This window comes from Mobula birostris, chromosome 8, assembly GCF_030028105.1.
Source record: "Mobula birostris isolate sMobBir1 chromosome 8, sMobBir1.hap1, whole genome shotgun sequence".
Lineage (NCBI taxonomy): Eukaryota > Metazoa > Chordata > Chondrichthyes > Myliobatiformes > Myliobatidae > Mobula > Mobula birostris.
Genome location: NC_092377.1, coordinates 161,326,742 through 161,342,105, shown reverse-complemented (window position 1 = coordinate 161,342,105; position 15,364 = coordinate 161,326,742). Strand labels below are relative to the sequence as shown.

The following is a 15,364-nucleotide window of genomic DNA, read 5'->3' as shown; positions in this document are numbered from 1 at the left end:
TCGGGGGATTGCTGGGCGGTATGGGTCAAAGGGCTGGAAGGGCCTATTCCATGTTGTATCTGAATAAAAAGTAAAATGGCACTGTCCCCATTAACCCTCATTCATCAAACAGAGCCTCACTAAACGATTGTGATAAAATTGTGATCAGCACTGATCACAATAGATTGATCACTAAGTGGCTTGCAGATGAACTAGCCTGGCCACCACTGACATTTGCTGGAGGAAAATTGCAGTAGGGATTCAGTAGACCATGCCTGGAGCAAGCTGATAAACCTATGGTGCACATCACTTCGCATCCCGTCCTCTGTGTAAAGGTTTGATGTTGACATTGCACAGATAATGTCCCTTTACACCGCAGCTCTAGGCCGGTTAGCTAACCAATATCGGGGTAAAAGTTCTGCTCCTACAGTACTGTGCAAAAGTCTTGGGCACCTATATATAGCTAGGGTCCCTGAGACTTTTGCACAGTACTAAATTTGTCAACGTGGAGCAGAGAGCGAGTTTGTTAATCTGGCGGGAGCAAAGGATGTTGGGGATGGTGAGGGTGGAGCGCTGTGGGAGGGGTGTGGGACAGGTGGCAGAGAAGGAGTGCCAGGGGTGGTGGGGGGCAGCGCGGTTGCAGACACACCCAGCCCTGGGGTACCAGGCAAGGTCATTAGATTCCGAACAATTGGTTTATTAATCATTACAGAATGTCTCTCTGGTGCTTCCCTCTCCCTTCCCCTTTTCCCAACCATGATTCCTCTCTCCCTGCATCCTTCCCACTCTCTGTCCATGATAGAGACCCATATCAGAATTAGATTTAAAACTTTAAAAACTTTTGCACAGTATTGCAGATGAAGGAAGTTAGAACAGCACAGCCGTGTAGCGGTTAGCTTAACGTTATTACAATGCCAGCGATCTCCAATTCCTGCCACTGCCTGTAAGGAATTTGGATGTTCTCCCCACAATGATGTGGCTCTCCTCCAGGTGCTCCAGTTTTTTTTAAACATACATACAAAAAGCTTTTCGGTGTACCTTGGTGAATGCAGCAATAATGAACCAACTAACATTCCTTCAGTTTCTCATCTCTGATAAATTTCACCCAATTTTTTTGCCTCACTCATTCCATGGATTAAATATTATTTAACATCCAAAATTTCCCTCATTCATTCCATAAATACCATCAAATGACCAAAATTTCCCTCCCCATTCCATGGGTTAAATATCATTTAATGTCCAAAATTTCCCTCACTCATTCCATGGGTTAAATATCATTTAATGTCCAAAATTTCCCTCACTCATTCCATGGGTTAAACATCATTTAATGTCCAAAATTTCCCTCACTCAGTCCATGGGTTAAATTTCTTATAACCTCCTGGTCAAGGTCTTCATCTCGGCTCTAGTACAGGAAACTTTCACAACCGTCTGTGCATATTCAGTTTGTTTACTTCTCTCCTGAGTGTTAATCATTCAGTTTGTGTTTACCGACACTATTCACATCTCTCCAACACCAGAATAAGGGTTGAAAATGAGATCCACTCGGAGTTTTTACAAAACCATGTTTGATTCATTGAACAGATAGCTCCTACCTGCACTCTGATTGTTCACGCAGCACCGTCCCTTCTGTGCTCTCGAGTGCTCTCGGACTGTCAAAACAAGCCCAGCCCCACAAGCTGCAGCCAGTCAGCTCCGGGTTGTGCAATACACAGTGGGGCAGCGGACGGGACACCACTTCCCATTTACCAGCTGCTGCTGGTGATACAAGCTTTCTCAGTTCTCTCGTTTTAACAGAGGTCGTATCATCGACCCCCTCGGGAGAGTGCGGGAGCCAGATAAAGGAGCCCGGGCTGGCTGGTGGAGATACGCGCTATCGGAGCCATAAACGTAATCGGGCAGCATGGCAACGTAGTGCTTAGCTTGATGCTTTTACTTCGCCAGCGATCACCGACACGGGTTCAATTCCCGGCGCTGCCTGTAACATGCGTTCTCCCTGTGACTCCGTGGGTTTCGTCCGAGTGCTCCGGTTTTCCCCCACAATCCAAAGACCAAGATTAGGGTTAAGATCCAAGGTTAGAGTTAGTGAGCTGAGGATATGCGATGTTGGTGTTGGAAGCGTGGCGACGCTAACAGGCTGCCTACACCACCCCCCCGGCACATCTCGGACTGTGTCAGTCGTTCACGCAAACAACACATTTCACTTTACGTTTCGATGTACGCACGACAAATAAAACTAATCTTTAATCTCTAAATCTTTACCAGTTGGGAAATACTGACAGAAGAAAGATTGCTCAACACAACACCCGGTGTGATTCACGAGGCTGCGGAGTTTGCAGGCTTGGTAACGGGTGCTCAGTTGGACATTCACTGCGTGCTACAACACAGTAAGAAAGGTGTTCAGCTGGTGGGGGACGGGGGGACGGGGGGACGGGAACCAGCTACCCATCTCCTGCCCCCTCCAAAGCCTTGTCCCAAAAGCTGCTGGTCGACCCTCACCTCTGTTTCAAGAGCCCGATGGTTGAGGGGTAATAACTGTTCCAGGCAGCGTTTGATAACATGTTGGGATTATTGTCAGTGAAAAGCTTGTCTTGCATACCATTATACAGAACAGATCATTATACAGTACACCGAGGCCCAGATGAGAACTAGAATGCAAAGTTGGGCTTGGTGTGAGGTGCTGAAAGGGATGGAGAACTGGGTGCAGTTGGGAAACAGTCAATAGGAATAAACTAGTCTTTTCTCCAGTGGAGACAGTGACAAGAGAGGTACCACAAGCAACAGGTTGGATGAGTGACTTACACTGCTGTGTGCCTGAGAGAACAGATATGACAACGTTGGGTGGGACGCTGAGTTGTGAGGATGCAGGAAACCTCAAGTTTGATATGAACAGGATGAGGGAGTGGGCAGATTTGTGGCAGATGCAATAATAATACAGATAAATGTGAGATTACATGCTTTGGTGGCAACAACAGGAAGGCCGTTTACTATCTGAATGCTGACATGTTAGGATGGGGGAGGGGTGAGGAGATCTGGTGCCTTCATACACGGGTCGATGAAAGCAGGCATACAAGAGACTAAGGCAGCAAAATGTGTACTTTGGCCCTTGTGTAAAGTGGACAAGTACAGGGCTTCGGTGAGCATTATGTGCAGTTCTGGTCCTTCCTATTGTTGTCACGGAGACAGTGCAACAAAGACTGATCCCTGTGATGACAGGATTGATGCAAGGAGAGAATGTGCATTAACTATCCTTACACTGATTGGGGTGAAGAGATCCCACTAAATTCTAACTGGACGAGACACACAAGTGGAGGTGCCCAATGGGCAGGTTATCCAGGACAAAGGATCACTGACGAAGGGTCTCGGCCTGAAACGTCGACTGCATCTCTTCCTACAGATGCTGCCTGGCCTACTGCGTTCACCAGCAACTTTGATGTGTGTTGCTCAAAGGATCACAGTCTTGGGATAGGGGACACACAGTGGAGATTATCTATACTGGTTGCATCAGGACCTCGTGTGGAAACACCAATGCCCAGGAATGGAATGGCTACAGGAAGTGGTGGATATGGCCCAGTCCATCACAGGCAAAGCCCTCCCCAATGTTGAGTACATTTACATCGAGCACTGCCACAAGAAAGCAGCATCCGTGACCATTCAGGCTATGGTCTCTTCGCTCTACTATCATCAGACAGGAGGGACAGAAGCCACACCACCCGGCTCAGGAACAGTTAATACCTACAACTATCAGGCTGCTGAACCAGTGTTGATAACTTCGACCACTAATACTCTCAACTAATTCTATGATCTACAGACTCACTTTACAGTTCTCAGTATTATTTTTACAGTTGCACAGTTCATCTTCTTTTCTACATCAGCTGTTTATCAGTTTAGGTCTGTTTAGGTACACTTTCTGTAAACTTTATTGTATTTTATTTTTTCCTGTAAATGCCTGCAAGAAAATTAATGTCAAGGTAGTATATGGCAAAAGTCTTAGGCACATATATATGTCGCCAGAGCATATCAAGGCAACTGAACCCAATGTTTGGATGACGATTTAAGCGCCGGGCTGAATTTGGAAAGGTCAGGTACAGGCTGAAGCGAGGCAGCAGGATCCAGGCCCCAGAGCATATCGAAGTGACTCAACTGGATGTTTGGACGATGATTTAGGTGCCGAGCCAGGTTGAAAAAGTCAGGGTGTCAGGGCCTGAGGTGAGGGACGGGCCAGTTCGGCTCGCTGTTCCACTCTGTGCTGACCCAAGAGTCTGGGGACGGACTCTCTGCGGACTTCGGTTCAGAAAGCTATTTGCTTGCGTTTATTGTTTGCGCGCTTTGTTTTCATTTCTCTGTACATTGGGTACTTGACCATCTTTTTTAAAATGGGTTTCTTTGTTTCGTGGCTGCCTGTAAGGAGCCGAATCCCGCAGTTGTGTAATGTATATATAATGTGAGAATAAATAGGGTTAGATTGGGGCTCGAGGGGCCGATTCCACACTGTATCGCTAAATAAATGAAATAAATTATTTTTCAATCATCCATATGCTATCTAAGAATCTCTTAAATGTACCTAATATATTTGTCTCTCTTACCACCCCAGCAGTGCATTCCATACACCCACCACTCTGTTTAAAAAAAACTTATCTCTGTCATTCCCCCTATACTTTCCACCAATCACCTTAAAATTTTCCCCCTCATATTGCTATCCTGGGAAAAAGACTCTGGCTGTCCACTCGATCTACGTCTCTTTCCATCTTGCACATCTCATCCTCCAAATAAAAGAGCCCAGGCTCGCTCAACCTATCCTCATAAAATGTGCTCTCTAATCCTGGCAGCATCCTTGTAAAACTCCTCTGCACCCTCCCTAAAGCCTTCCACATCCTTCATATAATGAGGGGACCAGAAATGGACACGATACTACAAGTATGGTCCAACCAGGGTTTTATAGCACTGCAGCACTACCTCACAGCTCTTGAACTCAATCCGCCAACTAATGAAGGCCGACACACTATACGCCTTAACAGCCCTACCAACTCAACAATAAAGGAATATCTGAGATTGGGGAATTAAGAATCAGAGTGTGGCAGCACCACTAGGAAGGGGATATGAAGGAGTTGATTAGTTCAGAAGCTTGAATGCAGTGTTCTCCAAGAAGACCACAACCTTGTTGTAGGGTTTGGAGGCTCACGTGCCTCAATGACCTGGAGAGCTATGTTGGCTGGAGTCAGGGCTTTATGCTTTGGCTCTTGGTAGGGTCACCCATGCCAAATAGGTCAAAGGGTAGAGGCCAGACTAAGGGTGGTCCACTCAGAGGTTCAGCTCAGGGCTAACGACCCTGACTGGTAAAACAAAACTGTTATGGAAAAAACAATGATGAATCCTTTTATAACTGAGTGTGATGGTGTTCTTGAGTCCCCACCTGAAACGTGCATGACTGACAGTGGGGAAAACCGAGCTACTGACACAATGAAGGAAGCCCTGAACACTACCAGAGATGGAGGATCTTCATTGCTGGCCTTAACCCCAGCGGCATAACAGGCAGTAGGTTGATAGCACCGAGGACTCAACTCATATTTTCGGTATTATTTAGTATTTGTTTATTAATATTGATTTTTTTTTGTATTTGCATTTGTAATTTTGTATTTGTCTTATTTTGCATATTGGTTGTTTGTCAGCCATTGTGTGTAGTTTTTCACTGACTGTTGTATTTCTTTGTCCTACTGGGAATGCCTGCAAGAAAATGAACCTCAGGGTAATATATAGTGACATCTATATACTTTGATAACAATATGGCACAGTAGCGTAGTGGTTAGCACAATGCTTTACAGTACCAGCGACCCGGGTTCAATACCCGCCACTGTCTGTAAGGAGTTTGTACATTCTCTCTGTGACCGCGTGGATTCCTGCAGATGCTCGGATTTCCTCCCACTGTCCAAAAACATACCGGGTGGGTAGGTTAATTGGTCATTGTAAATTGTCTCCTGATTAGGCTAGGGTTAAGTCAGGGGTCGCTGGGCAACACGGCTTGAAGGGTCAGAAGGGCCTATTCCATGCTGTATCTCAATAAATAATTTACCTTGAACTTTGAGGTGTTCTTGAGACCAGACATTCAGGGTTTCATTTAGGAAGGCGTGCTAAAAAGAAAAGGCAGTGATGTAGTACAATTAATCAGAGGGAGGGAGGGGATTGGGACAGTGATGAGTAATGATCTCGGCTCAACAGATCATGATGTAGAAGCAGAACGAGGTATGAAACATTCATAGTAGGAGTTATTTATAGACCACCAAATATTGGCACAACATAAATCAGCAGAATTAGTTTGTCAAATGGAGTAATAGAATAATCAAGAGGACTTTAATCTGCACAGGGATCATAAAAGTTTCTACAACTATGTAAATATTAAAGATTAATGAAGACAAATGAGGATTCTGTAGGGTGAGAAACTGGAGAGTTTATAATGGGTAGCAATGAAATTGTAAAGAAGTTAAACAATTTCTTCAATTGCCAGAAATTATTAGGGAATCAAGGATCTAATTAAACAACATTGAAATTAGTATGACAAAACACTGGAAAAATTAATGGACCTAAAAGTTGATGATCGGCATCCTGGAACGGTAAAGGATGTAGCCAGGGACTCAGGTTTGGTATCATCGGCAAATATCGTGAAACTTGTTGTCTTTGCGGCAGCAGTACAAAGCAATACATAGTGATAGAAGGGAAAATGTGAATTATAGTAAATCTATATATAAAATAGTTAAATTAAATAAGTAGTGCAAAAATAAAAATAAAAAAGTAGTGAGGTAGTGTTTATGGGTTCATTGTCCATTCACAAATTGTACGGCAGAGGGGAAGAAGCTGTTCCTGAATTGTTGAGTGTGTGCCTTCAGGCTCCTGTACCTCTTCCCTGCAATGAGAACAAGGCAGGTCCTGGGTGATGGGTGTCCTTAATGATGGACACCGCCTTTTTGAGGCATCACTCTTTGAAGGTGTCCTGGATACTACGGAGGCCCGTGCCCATGATGGAGCTCACAAAGTTCACAACTCTCTGCAGCTTATTTGGATCCTGTGCAGTAGTCTCCCTCCCCTCCCCATTCCTGACAGTGATGCAGCCAGTCTCCATGGTACACCTGTAGAAATTTGCGAGTGTTTTTGATGATCTCCTCAAACTCCTAATGAGATATAGCTGCTTGTGATCGACTGAAATTCCACAGATTGCGAGACCGATCCTGGTTCATTGAGGGGTCAGTGGTGGGAAGGGTGAGCAGTTTGAAGCTCCTGTGTGTCAACAGCTCTCTTCGTCCCAACATATTACTGTAATTATGAAGAAGGCATGACAGTAGCTCTTCTTCATTAGGAGTTTGAAAAGATTTGATATGTCAACAAAATTTCTGCAAGTGCATGGGCTGTCCAGGGAGGGGTAGCACCCCTGATGAAGGGGCTTGTTCTGGGGCAGCTCGCTCACCTTTGGTCCCCACCGCACACTCAGCTCTCAGCTGTGGCTCCAAGAAGCAGTGTGCATGTGACAGCGGCCACACCCTGGGACACTGCTTCAAGAGGTGGGCTAAAGCAGGTGAGGGTTGCTGGCAGCCTCATACCTCATTGTGACATGTCTGTCCCAGCACATGAAGTCAGCTCCGACGGGACCGGGTGGTTGAGATCTACAGTGATATCCAACGGCCAAGGAAGGCAGCGCTGCAACGCTCCACGGAGAGCGAAGGGCACGACAAGGGCACAGAAAGTGTCGCGGGCATCCACTGCAGCCAAGGAAGACCACAGTTTGTGTTGCTCATTTGTACCACTGGATTTGGACATCTGAGATCAGCAGGGTGGAACTGCCCCAGTGTAACGGCTTTTCCACTTTAAAAACTCTCCTGCACAGGTTTCCTGTCTTCATTGGACATGATGGACAACCACAACCGTGGAGAGCACTCTGGAGGTGCTGATGCGCAGGAACTACAGAGACTTGTAAACTCAGTCAGCTCCATCATGGGCACCAGCCTCCCTACCATCGAGGAATTAAATTGAATTTATTAGTTACAAACTTCATATACATGAGGAGTAAAAATCTTTACGTTACGTCTCTGTCTAAATGTGGAATTTATAATAAATAGTTTGTACAACAACATAACATAGAAATACAGTTGTGTCAGCATGAATTAATCAGTCTGATGGCCTGGTGGAAGAAGCTGTTTTGGAGCCTGCTGGTCCTGGCCTTTACGCTGCGGTACCGTTTCCCCGATTGTAGCAGCTGGAACAGTTTGTGGTTGGGGTGACTCGGGTCCCCAATGATCCTTTGGGCCCTTTCTTTACACACCTGTCTTTGTAAATGTCCTGAATAGTGGGAAGTCCACATCTACAGGTGGGCTGGGCTGTCCGCACCACTCTCTGCAGAGTCCAGCGATTGAGGGAAGTACAGTTCCCATACCAGGCAGTGATGCAGCCAGTCAGGATGCTCTCAATTGTGCCCCTGTAGAAAGTTCTTAGGATTTGGGAGCCCATACCAAACTTCAATGGGGTGTGGGTACTGGAGTTACCAACAGGGAGGAGGTACAGAAGCCTGAAGACACTTCCAACGTTTTAGGAAAAGCTTTTTCCCCTCTGCCAAATTTCTGAGGTGTCAATGAATCAGCTCATGAACCCTACCTCCCTATTCTTGTTCTTTTAACCCTACTACTTAATTAATTATATATATTCCTTAGTGTAATTTATAGTATATTTTGTGACTTGCATTGCACTGCTGCCACAAAACAACAAACTTCACGATATATGCCAGAGATTCTAATTCTGTTTCAGAGATTGGAGGGTGAAAAATGTAATTTGATGAAATTAGACAGATAGCCGATTCTAACCAGTCCATCAGGTTCAGGTTCACAGGTACCACCTACAGGGCTGTAGGCATGCTGTCAGACTACAGAAAATGGTTAGCACTCTTCTGTTAGAGGTGGTTATTTTACTGTATCTCTCAGTGTGGAATAGGTCCTTCTGACCCCCGATTTAACCCTAGCCTCTCCAGGACATTTACAATGACCAATTAACTTACCTGGAAACTGGAGAACCTGGGGCAATTCCACAGGGAGGATGTATGAAACTCTTTACAAAGGGTGCTGGGATTGAACTCCATCTCTGACGTCCCACTAACTGCCATGCTACCTTGAGAGACAATGGCATGGTAGAGGCAGGGATGTGAAGGTGGGGAGTGGTTTAATAACAAATTATTTCCAGAGACAGGAGGTGCGACAGTGGGGCATCATACTGGCACTTGACACAGCAGTGGAGTGCAGTTTTCAACTGGAAACACTGACTGTTCATTTCCCTCCATAGATGCTGCCTGACCTATTGGGTGCCTCCAGCTTTTTGTGTGTTGCGATTGACACTGCAGTTTTATCCGGGAATCAGCAGGAAATCAGGACCGAAATTAAAAGGACGTTGTATTTGTCAAAACACTTCTACATGAAGTTATAATTGTTGGACCTAATTGGGACAGTGTTTTGAGGGAGGGGAGGGCACAAAGAGAGAGATCTTCAGACTTGGTGTGAGGACACCTTGTATATGAAACCTCCCATTGAAGCCAATGAAGAATTGTAGACAACAGAGTCAGAAAACATCAATCGAAGAAAGATAAACTCTCAAAATATAGTTCAGGACACCGTGTCCTTTCAAAGTTCAGAAGTTCAAAATTCAAAGTAAATGTTATTATCGAAGTACACACATATTACCATATACAACCCTGAGATTCTTTCACTTTCAATCTGTGGTTAGGATTCTATTCCCTTTCATATAATCTACGTGAAGATTTGGGCAGCAGGGGTGAGGACATTATGTGGCAGTTGTATAAGTTGTTGGCGAGGTTTCACTTGGAGTACTGTGTACAGTTTTAGTCACCCTGTTGTATGAGACAGATCTGGTTAAACTGGAAAGATTGTCCAAAAGATTAGTGATGATGTTGCGACTGCTAGCGGGTCTGAGTTATAGGGAGAGATTGGCCAGACTAGGTCTTTATTCCTTTGAATGGAAGAGAACCAAGGGGAACATTATAGATTTTTAAAATTATGGGTGGAACAGATGAAGTGGAATATACAGAAGCATGAAAGGCCAGATGATCCCAGACTCAAACACACTGTCTAACGCTGTATTTATTATTAACATATAAACTCAGTGGCCATCTTATTAGGTACACCTGCTTGTTCATACAATTATCTAATCAGCCAACCATGAGACAGCCACTCCATGCATAAAAGCCTGCAGGCATGGTCAAGAGGTTCACTTATTGTTCAGAACAAATATCAAATTGGGGAAGAAATGTGATCTAGCTGACTGACCGTGGAATGATTGTTGGTGCCAGATGGGGTGGCTTGAGTATCTCACAAACTGATCTCCTGGGATTTTCATGCACAACAGTCTCTAGACTTTACAAAGAATGGTGCAAAAATCATCCAGTGAGCAGCAGTTTTGTGGGTGAAAATGAGAGAGGACAGAGGAGAATAGCCAGACTGGTTCAAGTTGACAGGAAGGTGACAGTAACTCAAGTAACTAGATGTTACAACAGTGGTGTGCAGCAGAGCATCTCTGAACACACATGTCAAACTTTGAAGTGGATGGGCTACAGCAGCAGAAGACCACAAACATACACTCAGTGGGTGTGGCGCGTGGCCAAGTGGTTAGGGCGTTGGACTAGCGATCTGAAGGTTGTGGGTTTGAGCTTCGGCTGAGGCAGCGTGTTTGTCCTTGAGCAAGGCACTTAACCACACAATGCTCCAGTCTACCCAGCTGAGAATGGGTACCGGCAAAAATGCTGGGGGTTAACCTCGCGATAGACTGGCGTCCTATCCCGGGGGTGGGGGGTGGTGTGGGAGTCTCATACTCACAGTCAATTCATGCCACGGACGAGCACCAGCCTGATGGGCCACAAGGCTCGTGACAGACTTTAATACACTCAGTGGCCAATTGATTAGATACAAGAGGTGCTTAATGAAGTGGCTACTGAGGTATACAGCGTAAGTTCTGAGCAAGGGGGCTCACTGCACCCTGGTGTCTGTGACAAAAACTAATCTGAAATCATTCCGCTCGATTTACAACAGAAACTACTGTAAAGTTGTAAACACAAGAGATTCTGCAGATGCTGGAAATCCAGAGCAAACACACACAAAATGCGGGGGGAACTCAGCAGGTCAGGCAGCATCTATGGAGAGGAATAAACAGTCGACATTTTGACCCAAGAGCCTTCATCAGGACTGGAAAATAAAGTGGCAAGACGACAGAATAAGGTGGGAGGAGGGGAAGGAAGATTGTAAAATAGACAGTATTCCCTACCAGAGGTTTTTACAATGTCAGGTTTTATCTTGGTTCATTGAGGAAAAGAACGATATGTCTCACAAAGTAGCTTTGAGCTGATGAGGTATTTATGATGTGCACCTCAAAAGCCACATAAACAGCAGTGAAGATTGCTTTAGTGGCTAAAGAATGAATATTGACTATGGGAAACTCCCTTCAAGTAGTGCCTTGGGATCTGAGAAAGCAAATAAGTTTCAGTTCACCAGAAGGGCGAGGGAATCTCAAAGGCTGGGTTTCAGCTCAGGTTTCTGAAGTGAACCAATGAGAAACTTCTGATCCAGAGGGGCAAACATTACCCACACCGAGCTATGCCTCCCAGCTTCTCACTTCATCCACCCCACCCACCCTTCTCCTCACCTGGCTTCACTTACCACCTGCCAGCTTGTACTCCTTCCCCTCCCACCACCTTATTCTGGTTTCCTCCCCCTTCCTTTCCAGTCCTGATGAAGGGTCCCAGCCCAAAATATCAATTGTTTATTCCTCTCCATAGATGCTGCCTGCCCTGCTGAGTTCCTCCACCATTTCGTGTGTGTTGCTTTGCATTTCCAGCATCTGTGGATTCTCCTGCGATCATGTTTAGCATCTAATAGGATAGACAGTCTGCATCGATAGAGTGGACAGCCATCAGGCTTTTCCCAGAGCAGAAATGGTTAATACACAAAGACAGGGGTTGCCAACCCTTCTTATGCCATGGACCCTTACTGATGGGTAAATCACAAGTACATTCCATCCTGAAGGGTCTCAGCCCAAAACGTCGACTGTACTCTTTTCCAAAGATGCTGCCTGGCCTGCCGAGTTCCTCCAGCATTTTGTGTGCGTGTGCCTGTTCCCAGGTTGGGAACCCCTATTTTAAGGTAATTGAATGAAAATATAGGGAGATGTCAGATGTATGTATTTTATTCAAAGACACACAGAGAGTGGTGTGTGTGTGCGTGGAACGTGTTGCTTGGCTGCCGTAAAAATATGAAAAAGAAAGCACCCCAATCAGTAGCTAACAGAAGTAAAGGACAATGTTAGCTACGTGGGTTATGACCAATGGAAAAAAAATGGCTGGATTGCTTAGCGCTTTCATGCAAGGCTGTTTATTAGGTGTCAAAAATCAAACTTACAAAAATTAGTGAAAATGGCGAAAAGAAAACTGTAGATACTTATAAAAAGATATCAACGAGAAAACACGATAATAGCTCCATACTAGTTTGTCCGGTGTGAACTCCTGGCAGCCCGATCCCTCTCTCCTACCAGGAATGATGAGCCCTATTTATTAGGCACCAGGACATACCATCTTTAACCACAAAACGAACTTAAGACTACATATGAATCAGAATATGATGCACCCCACTATGTAGTTACAATCATATTACAAAATCAACAGATGTATCTACATTAAATACAATATACAAACATCATATACACATTTACACATCCCCACTACTAATGAAATGGAATATTCTGCTGTGCGTGGTGGGAAAGACATGGCAGTGTAGTGGTTAGCACAACGCTTTATAGTACTAGCGACCCAGGTTCGATTCCCACTGCTGCCTGTAAGAAGTTTGTATGTTCTCCCCATGATCGTGTGGGTTTTGTCCCACAGTCCAAAGATGTACCGGTTGGTAGATTAATTGGTCATTGTAAACTGTCCCATGGTTAGGCTAGGGTTAAACCGAGGGATTGCCGGGCAGGGTGGCTCGAAGGGCCGGAAAGGGCCTATTCCATGCTGTATCACAATAAATAAATAAAATACAATAAAGTCATTGAAGTGCAATGACACCAGAATGACAAGTTTGTGTGTGTGTGTGTGTGTGTGTGTGTAAGGACTTTTTACTGAGCACTCTCCATCATAGACACAAAAGAGCAGTCATTTAAAAATCACCTGTCAAAGTAGCAAACTCAAAGATTACAATAAATTCACCATATCATATTAGAAGACACTTCAAAAGTCTTTTACCGACTGGACTGAAGCAGCCCTTGAGCATGGTGGTACGTGCCCCTGTCTGATGGGGAGGGAGGGAGAAGATGGAATGTCCTGGGTGAGTGGGTCTTTCATTAAGTTACCTGCTTTACTGAGGCAGTGAGAAGTATAGACAGGGTCCATGAAGGAGAGGTTTACCTCAGTATCACTTCCTTCACTGATTCTGGCTCCTTTATTATCTAAAATTCAATTGATCTTTCTTCGATACACCCAGCTATAGTTCTGGCTTGGAAACAATTTTATGAATGATGGTTCTGCATCAAGTTTAAGCCTTGTAGAGTAGCTGCCTCGTTCGGTTGCCTCCCAAACCACACATAAACACACTATCTTTGTATATCCACAAGTTTCCTTCAAGACCTCACTTCCTTCCTTCAAAACTACCAAAAAAAGGCAGCACGGTGGTGTAGCGGGTAGCATAATGCTATGATGGTGCCAACAACCAGGGATCAATTGTCTGTGAGGAGTTTGTATGTTCTCCCTGTTACTGTATGGGTTTCCTCCCACATTCCAAAGACATACAGGTTCATTGGTCACATGGGCGTAATTGTGGGTGCCGAGGTCAATATTTGTCTCTAACAAAGGAGGTGTAAGGAGCACCTTCCCTCCGCCAGCCTGCAGGACACCCTTGGACAAGGTGTAGCCCCCCCCCCCACCCCATCAGGGTCACATGAAGCCATGGGAGCAGGTGGTGGATGGTCGTCTGAGCAGCTGGTGCATATCACAAGTCCTGGCTATGCGACCACTGACGCCAGGCAGACAGTCTCTGAAGAGTATTGATAATGGCTGGGGTCACCTGTCTTGTAAAGACACTGCCTAGAAGAAGGCGATGGCAAACCACTTCTGTGGAAAAATTTGCCAAGGACTATCATGGTTACCTTGATGGCCCACGTCATACGATACCAACGCAAAATGATGATGATGGACAGCATAGGTTCATTGGGCCAGAAGGGCCTTTTACCGTACTGTATCTCTAAATTTAAAAAACATTAAAAACTTTTACCAGCTGTGGTCCCATCGCTGTTCACAGTGGTAGACAATTGGTCACAAGCTGCCAATCTGAATACAACCCACTTTTCCCTGTTTTCTGCCACCCAATCAATCTATTCATGTTAATAATCTCTTCAGTGAGTTAACATCCTAGGGTTCACCACTGACCAGAAAATCAACTGCACCAACAAAACAGGATATCTTCAAGGGGCAGTGTCCATCATGAGAGACCCTCACAATCCAGGGCACGGCCTCTTTGCGCAACCTCTGTTTGGGAGGGGAAGTGCAGGGGCCTTTCCTCCAAGAGAACCACTACTTTGTCATGGGTTTGAGGCCTGCGTGCCTCAATGACCCGGAGAGCTATGTGGACTATGTGGCCTTTTATGCTTTAGCTCACAGGTCAAAGGCTACAGGCCAGACTAACAGTGGTCCACTGGTCCCCCAGGTTTGGGGGTTCAGTTCAGGGTTAACAACCCGGACTGGTCAAAAACCAATTCTTACAGAAACTGCAATGAAGAATCCTTCTATATATATGTGTGTGTGTGCGCGACAGTAAGGTCAAACAGAGATGGAGCACTTTCATTGCTGCCCGATATGCCAGTGGTGTAACGGGCCGTGAGTGTATGAGCCTTTAGAGAAATATTCAAGAATTCAGGGTCACTTCTCCCTCTCTGCCATCAGATTTATGAATGGTCCATGAACGCTACCTCATTTTCCCTTCTGCCCTATTTATTTTGTAATTTATAGTCATTATTATGTCTTTGCACTGCTCTGTTTTGCTTCATGTAAGCCAGTGATAAAAGAACCAGATTCAGATTCTACCTCAGCTTGAAGTGCAGGTCAGAGGCTGTTTGCCCTTTGACAGGTGATCCCTCTCTCAACACCCCTGAGAAGAGAGAGATGGAGCCTGGTGGGTCAAGGGGAGGTGAAGGAGATGGAAGAGGGCAGTGGAAGGGAGCTGATGAGGGGTGCAGGGGGATACTGGAGCTGAGGGGAGAAGCACCAAGGTTGTCGGTAGGCGAGGGACAGATGGACTCATGCGGGGGAGATGGAAGGGCAGGGAAAGGAGGGAATAACAGAGGAGGAGGGGCATTGGTTCGGACACTT

At 45.4% G+C, this 15,364-nt stretch overlaps 1 protein-coding gene across 5 annotated transcripts in view; it reads right to left on the bottom strand.

Moving 5' to 3' along the window:
- The window catches only part of LOC140201881 (beta-adducin-like), a 148,928-nt gene that overhangs the window by 100,610 nt on the left and 32,954 nt on the right, over positions 1-15,364 (bottom strand). The window contains exon 1 of one of the 5 annotated variants that reach the window (XM_072266647.1): positions 1,572-2,141. The exons of 2 other annotated variants lie outside the window; for them this stretch is intronic. The gene's annotated coding sequence lies outside the window, so the exon portion shown is untranslated. Of the gene's footprint in view, positions 1-1,571; positions 2,142-15,364 lie in introns of those variants that run through there. 2 more of the 5 variants (XM_072266643.1, XM_072266646.1) reach the window with 2 other exon arrangements.